General features: G+C 49.5%; 1 long non-coding RNA gene across 1 annotated transcript; it reads right to left on the bottom strand.

Annotated features, from left to right (window-relative positions):
• Positions 1 to 2,116: 2,116 nt before the first annotated feature.
• LOC149362209 (uncharacterized) lies at positions 2,117 to 6,128 on the bottom strand. Its single transcript, XR_016288486.1, has 2 exons — positions 6,066 to 6,128; positions 2,117 to 2,369 (listed from the first exon to the last, which is right to left on the bottom strand). It is a non-coding gene; the product is annotated as an uncharacterized LOC149362209 (long non-coding RNA).
• Positions 6,129 to 8,430: the final 2,302 nt, after the last annotated feature.

The raw sequence follows: 8,430 nt of genomic DNA, 5'->3' as shown, positions 1-8,430 counted from the left end.
GGGGCTACCTCAGTACGCCAGCACACAGCACCTCCTCCAACTCGGCATCTACAACACGCTCACAGAACTCATAGAGGCACACAAGACCGCCCAAATCCACCGCCTCTCCCGCACTAAACACGGGCGGCTCATACTTGACCGTCTCAACATCAACCCCATAGGCGACGTCCACCCCACGACGCCCATTCCGATAGGGGTCTATAGCCGCCTAGTTATAAAACCAATCCCCAAAAACATGCTACCTGGCCGCCATGATACGCGCCGTTAGCTGAAAGCCCAAGCACTAGATGCCACATACCTTACCGACGAACACGCAATATACGTAGATGCTGCACGGCAAAGTGCAAACAAATACGTGGCTTGTGCAACCACGCCACAATCTACTCTCGTCACCGCCGCCACAGTAGTAGCTCACTCTCCGACAGCGGCAGAAGAAACCGCCATCGCGCTGGCCATCGCTAACCCACGTACGCGCACAGTCCTAAGCGACTCCAAAAGAGCGATACAAAATTACTCGGTAGGTTTTATCTGCCACCCCGCTGCACACATCCTTCGCGGCTGCACTCCCGACCATAAGATCAACCTGGTCTGGGTACCCGCCCACGCGGGAAACTCTGGAAACGAAGGGGTCGACCGACTAGCCCGAGGACTAACCAACCGGGCGGCCGGCCCCACGGATCCAGACGCTCTTGCCGAGGCTCCCCAGACCTTTGCCGAAATTACCAACCTCTACAGAGAGATGAGACGCCAGTTCCCGCCTCCACACCCCGACTTGAATCGAGCGCAAGCCAGCTTGCTCCGCAGGTTGCAGACGCACTCCATCCTTAGCCATTCTAGACTTTCACTCATCACAGACGGGGAATATGACCCCGTCTGCCAAAATTGTTACCAGGGAGAAATCGCCACCCAGGCACACATCCTCTGGGGTTGCGCGGGAAATCCGCCCCCTCGAACCTTACTGCCAGCTCCCTCCGAAGAAGGATGGAACCAACTCCTCAAAAGGCCAGACAAGAGCATCCAACTGGCACTCATTTCGTGGGCCCAGGAAGTCGCCCCCACCTGGGGGCCACACCAAGCCCACCTGCCCTAAATCCCTCCAATCTATGGCAATAAAGTTGTTTCTCTCTCTCTCTCTCCCCTCCCCGGCCCCTTTTGCGTTCATCCACCTGAAGACGGCACAAGCAGCGCGAGGCACGTGCAGAGGGACGCAGCAATGCGTGGGTAGTCGTGGGACGTCCGTATCATAGATATGCTGCAAAAGCCACTGCTCGACAAAAGCTCTCCTGCCTACCACGGCTTCTGAAGCACTGAATGCGATGCAGCTCGCACGGTGAAAGAACACATTACGCAAGACTAGCGGTTTTCTCAACAGTTTGCGCTCTATAACTTGCGAAGGCACTGCAGAACGCTGATCAAGTTGCCTTCAGAGAGCAACAAGAAATTCATTCTTCAAAGACCATAAAAGCTCTTTCAGACGTCCCTAGCAATCTGTATCTGGAAAAAGCCAATGTTCTAAGAATGGAAGATTAAAAAAAAAAACATAATTAGTCATTTTAAATATGGTTACAAGTTTTTTTTCGGCGGCTATTCTAGTAAGCAGGCGTGAATTGTCAACAGGAATTTTTGTCTTTAAAACATTACTTCATAGTACGACGTTTAAAGCTTAAAAAATAATGCTCATCGGCATGGTAAAATGTTTAATCCTATGACAGAGCTCACGAATTTTGCCGCCAACTCGGGTCGCAGAATATACAGGAGCCACACCTATAATCCTGCTGTGTGTGACAAAGCCAAAAAAAAAAGAAATGATCGGAACTACTCTACTTGTATGACCGCTTCTGCGATTCGACGAGGCCAATGTGCAACTACTGCTAGAAGGGAAACACAGTGTCGATACTGCGTCCACGACGGCTTCGCGATGAAGCTGACAATACTGCAAAATATTATTCCAACACCATTTTATTTCGAACGATACAGGTAAGCGGTCTGAGGTTTTCTAACCCCGAAATAACATTCAGGCACGAAAGGCAGCTGCCATCTTTGTAAGCTTGAAAACGAAGCCTAGCATTAAAGGATCAGGAGAGATGCCCCTTCAGGACGATGCTGGTTACATATCGGCGCACTGGCGTCTCCACCGATTCTTGACAAGTAAGGAGGGTTCGGTAATAAACAACAGGAGTGCGTTAGCCTCTAGGCAGCGCAAAGCACCTGCTTGGAGCAGTGCTGGGTTGGCTCGGCCACATCTCGGACGAATTGGAAGCCCTGCTGTCCGTCTTGATCAATGGCGCGCAGGAGAGCAGCAGCGTTGCCGCAGCGAGAGTCAACATCGTACAGCTTGTATACCACCTTGTTGTCCTGGCTCGTGACGGCTGCGCAAAGGGGGATGAATGACAGCAACGTGCACTCGCATTAGAAGCGTAGGATACATTACGGAAAATGACTAGACATGCTAGCCTGGCTGTGTCCCTCACATGCTGCTTGATATAAAAAAGATGCGAATTGTATGCGTACTCAGAGTGGGGGGGCTACAAATAAAAAGGTATTGCCTGTTTCAATCTTCACAGGCGTAAGGGCAGCTTCGCCAACGAGCGCCACGCTAATGTCTTGGTTAGAACGAGGTAGGGTCCGGTATCTGTTAGGAACAATGAAACAGGACCGGGCCAAGAAAGGAGAGGGATGGGGGGAGGCTTTTGGTCTTACGCTCCCTAGATATTCCTAAGAAGAAGGCACTCCCGAGAACTGAGGACTCCGCCCCTCATCTCCTGCAAGGCGGACGCGTACACCACTAGGCCAGCGCGGCGGAAAAACCATGATAGAAGCATTCATCTATCTCACATGAGGCGGGTAGAGCATCATTGTTGTCTACACGATGTAGCACAGCCATGCCGTCCGATCATTCAAGCCATCAGGAGAACACTGCGTCTGGTACTGAATTACCCTTTGCGGTTTTCTATAACCTTTTTCGCACAATCATTCCCGTGGGCTCTACTGCAGAGAACTTCTGGTCATTAAGAATGGAGCAATCATTCCGTTCTTATTTGGTCTTTGCCGGCATTCTAAGCTGTTATTAACAACAGCGTGCAGCTTGGCTAGTTGATGCAGATTCCAAATAACTTCAGTAATGGACCAACACGCTGGGTTCTCATCGTGTCCTTTAAGCTCTCAAGCCAGAGGATCCTCCGTCCTTACGAGGATAGGCCGGGTCTACACGATCACATCTATGACCTCGCTATAGTAGAAGACTAGAATGCTCCAGTTTATTTCTTAGGCAGACCTCGTTCATCTTCTGGAACCACCCTGGCAGTAATTTCCTCCCGCTGACTTTTACTTTGGAAATGTTTGAAAATCAATTGCAATATCCTACCCTTCCTCCATAACGCAGCCTCATCGCAGCTAAGAGGAAGGTAAAGCCGTGCTTGAGATCAGTGAGGGTACTTTCCTTTCACTAGAGGGGTTCACCTACTTGCATTATTCCTCATAGCGGTGATTCTGAAAGGGTTGTCTACACAGTTGAGTTCGCGGTCGCTTTTTCCTTTTGGACCATGCTTGGCAGCCCTCAAGGTAAACTTGCATCCGTTTAGGCGCACGCTATTTGCAACAAGTATGCAGGATACTATGCAGAGGACGCGAGCTGCCTACGGGAAAGAAGTCCCTCGAGGCCCTCCCCTTTTCTTTAATTTTCAATTGGTTCGCCTGCGATAAACTCTGGTTTAGTTCGGCCTTCCTGTCACATTTTCATTACTCTTTTTTCTTGTAGTTCTTGAGTGTTTTACAGTAAAGTGGTCTCCAGCGCTTTAAACTCCTTCACGGTAAGATTTAAAGAATCCCTTCACTCTAGGAGTCATCAGAAAGAAGCATATACACGGGCCCAAACCTTTAAAGCCGCCCTAAGCGCGCTACATGGCCAGCACTCAGTTCAAGGCAAGGGCATTTCGGCCGGTGTGTTATATAACGTGTACAACGCATGTCTCTGCAATAGTATTGTGCAGCAGTTAGTCGGCACCTAATACAACTCTCCCATCCTTAGGAACCTATCGTGTCGACTACGCTCCTGCAAGATGTAGTTGCTGAGCACGGGCTTGTATGATGAAGCCGCGAGCACCGTATTAGTGCGGTAGCTCCGTGCAAGCATTCACACTGAAGTCACAAAATTCGGAGCATATTCGAAGAAACCTGCTCCTCGCGGAAGCGAACTCGCCAGCGCGCGCCGCTAGAACAGAAGAGAAGGAAACCCCGGAGGACGCGTAACCTTGTGTGTGTTGCTGCCCTCTCCATCATCGTTCGCTGGTGCGGCGCCAAGGAATTGCGTCAGCCCATGTCGTCGAATCTTCCAGATTGTCGGAGTAGTGTCTACTCAATGCTGACCGAGAGGCTGTAGCCTTGAGTGTGCTAAACGAGGCCCTCTCTCTCTTCACTCGCGCGTAGGCGGCGGCGCCACACAAGAAAGATCTCGAAGCACCTCGAAACTAGTCCCTGCGCCTGACCAATGGGGACGAGCGATCGGCGCGAGAAGTACAAGGGAATTACACAGCTGATACTGTGTGTATAAGCGCGCCTGCCTTGTCGCGAAGAACGAACAGACGCGGAGTACGCCTATAAATGAAGGGCTTTGAGCGCCGTCTGTCAGCCTGAGCCGCCGTCGAAGCTTCAGAGAAGTGCGCCCGCTCGACTCCCGGGACAACACCACTCGCCCAGTCACGGACCAGCAAGACAGCTTCGCCAACCTGCGGGATGGCTCGGTCGTGAACCTCTGGCCGTCGGACTGTCGCAGTGCCCCGTGAATGAACTTTGTTTTCTTTTATGCGAAGCATACTAAAATAGCCCAACCCAGCTCCTCGAGCGCGGCGGTGTCGTTACCATTGACCTTTCGTGACCTCCATGTCATACCACGTGATGCGTGACGTCACAGCAGATGAAAAACGGGGGCCCAACTCGCACCGTCGCGCGAGGCGTCGTGACCAAGGATGACCACGTGGTGCGTGACGTCACAGCAGATGAGAAACGGGGGCCCAGCTCGCGCCGTCGCGCGAGGCGTCGCGACCAAGGAGGACCACGTGATGCGTGACGTAACGACATAGGAGAAACGGGGCCCCAGCTCGCGCCGTCGCGTGAGGCGTCGCGACCAATGTGTTTCCTGCTTCTGTCACTAGGTGCGCTGTAGTGAACACGTGATGCTGGAGCGGCGGTATACAAGGGGGTGCGCCTGCCTCTGCTAGGCGTGCACGGGATAGAGATGCCTCCTGGAGACAGGGCTGTTCGTTGGAATGAGAAGCAAAAGTTGCGGCGTGCTACAGAGACTGATGAAGAGCGTGAAGAACGTCTAGCCAAGCGGCGTGCTCGATATGCAACTCGGCGACAATATTCTTCGCATCTGACTAGGCTTAACCTAAGCTAAGCCTCAGCCATATTTGCCTCTCTCTTGTGTTAGTGCACTTTAGGTGCAATAATTATTTTGCATTGTAATCTCTCTAGAATGTGACATTGCACGAGTTGCATTGTACTGTAGATCACTTTGTATGTGCTTGTATGAGTGATTGTGAAATACTCTGTATCGTCTCTTTGCTGTATAAAATTTGTTTTGTTTGTGAACCTTTGGCTCCGACCCCTTCTCTGGCTCGCGACCCAGCGAAAGCTGGGCACCAAACGACCACCCCCCTTGTCACTTGGTAGCTGGTCCCTGGCTGAATTTGCCACGCTGAGTCGAGGGCATCTGCCTTGTGACGCAGATTGCTACCAATGCATGCTCGAATAGTGTCTGGGAACGCACGCTAAAGTGTTCGAGTAGTGACAACTGATTAACGCAAAGAAACAATCATGGAATCGGCAACATCAGTACTGGGAAATTGGCTTACAACACTAATAACAACACAGGTTGACGTCACAGCGCTCTCGAGCTAGCTTCGGGAAATCGGAAGGAATGAAACTGGCGTTTGCTGCTCCCGCCGTCTGCACCGTAAAAGCGGTTGTGTGAACCGCCTTACCTGCTGCGAGACTCAACTACGGCCCGTTATTTCAGCCGGCGTAAAGAACGAGGCGAGTACCAAATAAACCGAGCGTACACTTACTTATTCGGAAATAGTAGGCCAACCCATTCCTAGGTTCTACGAGTTCCATGGCTTGTTCTGCAAGGCCTGCAAATAGAAGGCATGATGGTCAGAGGAGACCTCTGGTAGTGTCTGCACGAAACTGAGCCATAATTTTTTCGCCCCAGCCACGGTGGAAGAAACAGACATTCTTCTACCGTGGCCCCAGCCATCTGAGGAAAAGGAAAGACAGGGTAGTAAATAGTATGTTGCGGTGACAGACAACTTAGGAGGACCCGAAAAGTTAGTTATTGGATTCCTCAGCGCCGTACGTCTTCTTGATTTCTTTTAGTTTTCTTAAATTTCCTTTCCTTAGCCTGTATTTTTTTAGAACAGTTTCATTACCCGAGAGACAAAGGTCACTTACGCCTGCGACAAGCAAGATTGTTAATTTGAAATCTGAGCAGGGAACAGCCACCTTCTATATTTCCTTGGCTGGTTCTTACGTGTCCCAAGGCACGCGTACGAGTTAGTGTGTCGCAAAACACTACAGATGACAGTTTTAAATACGCGTCTTGCGGAATAACGTGAAATGTTCTGAAAGCACCTAGTTACCGGATCAGATTGCTTAATGGCTGTGCCCCACTCTACTTTGTCCGCCCGTGTATTCAGAGGAGTGGCGAGCGCCCTGGAGTAGGTTTGAGTCGGAACTTGAATAACGCAAGGATGTAAGATGTAAGTACCTCTCAATGCTGCCTATTTCTACGACGCTGTCGTCGCTGTCGCTGTCGTGATAGTTGCGTAATCACAAACTCGGTCAAACGGGGAATATTTAATGCTGTAGCTTTTGAAGCCGCATGGAGCCAAAAATGCTTCGTCGGTCGTAAAATTCGCCCATTGGCTGGTGAGAAGTGATGGCACTGGATCAGAGCATTCCTATTGGCTGGAGAAAAGTGACTTTACCAGACCGGAGTACTCCCGTTGGATGGATGGAAGTGACGTAGTTTCCGGTAAGGGCATCAACAGCTACTATTGCTGTCGCATTTTCAACACACAATGATATTTGGTGTCCGTGCCAATTTTTCCACCTCCGGTAGGTTCTCAGCTGAGTAAAGCCTGTAAAAACCTGGCCTCACCTGCAGCTTAGGCTAGTGAGGCTAAGTACGCCGCCAAAAGTACGAGACCCTAACCGTCAGATGAAACCTAAAACTGGGAAGTCCCCTTTTGTGAAATATATGGAGGTGGAATTTGGTTCTGGAGCCACAACGCGTGTAAGCGTCACGTACCATTGACCACGAAACAACACCACCGGTTTTGGGCAAACGCTGTAGTGCGATTAGAGACCCCAATATGTGGACTGTTTCACCTAAGATTTTACACTATTCTTTAAAAATGGCTTTCTGGGTTAGCAGAGCGCTTTGTTTCTGCACAGCTTTGTCATCGCTGTAGTATTATCATTTATTTTAAACGTTATTTTCCTGCGGTGGAAGCAAAGAGATGCTAGAGTTGTCCATGATGCATACCAGGACGACTCTAACGTCTTTTTCTTACCACCCAGGAAGAAGTGCCATCCAAAGAAATTCTAACAGCGGAGCGCGTTGCCTGCGCACAGTTCGCGTTTCTGTCTATCGTGACAGTACATCAGAATACAGCTAAGATGTGCTAACTGGCAGAATTGTTAACTAATACTGAATACTTAGCTTTTTAACTATTACTGTTAGGCTCTTTAATCACTGACGGGCGTGCGCCCAACGGCGAGTAATATCCATGTCAGTTTCTAGAACTCAGGAACCGTAATTACCCTGGGCGCTGTGGCCCAGAAAATCTTGGATATTTCGAGGAGTTACATGCACTAGAGAGGTTGCTTTTCCTGCAAGCTTCGCGAAAGCGCATGTTTTTTGACCCGATAGAGCCAAAATTTCAAAAATTGATATGGATATTACTTACAGAGGCTACACGCCTATCAATACGTATGGAGCCTAACAGTAACGATTAAAACATTAACTATTGAATATTAGTTAACCAGCATTCTAGTTAGGACGCCCCAGCAGTATTCTGATGTACTACACCACTGACAACACTGGGCCGAAAAAGCGCTCTCCTAGCTCAAAAATCCGATTTTTTGAAATTGTGCAATTCTGAGATGAAACACAATATATATCTTGACATAATGGTGTTTTACTCGGAAATATTGCGTTCATATACGTCTCCCCAGAAGCCATGTCGGAGCAAGAAATTCGTGTACATTTCTATGCCTTATGGGGCACCATAATTCTTCACACTAGCTGTATGCATTTCATTCAATAATTATTGATTATTTCTATTATTTTATGAACCTTCTTTATCTCAATGCGAAAGCACTAGTCCGGAGGTTCAGAGGCTAGAAAAATCGTCTAGCATTTGTCTG

Source organism: Amblyomma mixtum, chromosome 2 (genome assembly GCF_055824585.1).
Source record: "Amblyomma mixtum isolate Tamu chromosome 2, ASM5582458v1, whole genome shotgun sequence".
NCBI classification, from domain to species: domain Eukaryota; kingdom Metazoa; phylum Arthropoda; class Arachnida; order Ixodida; family Ixodidae; genus Amblyomma; species Amblyomma mixtum.
This window is presented reverse-complemented; position numbering and strand designations above follow the sequence as displayed.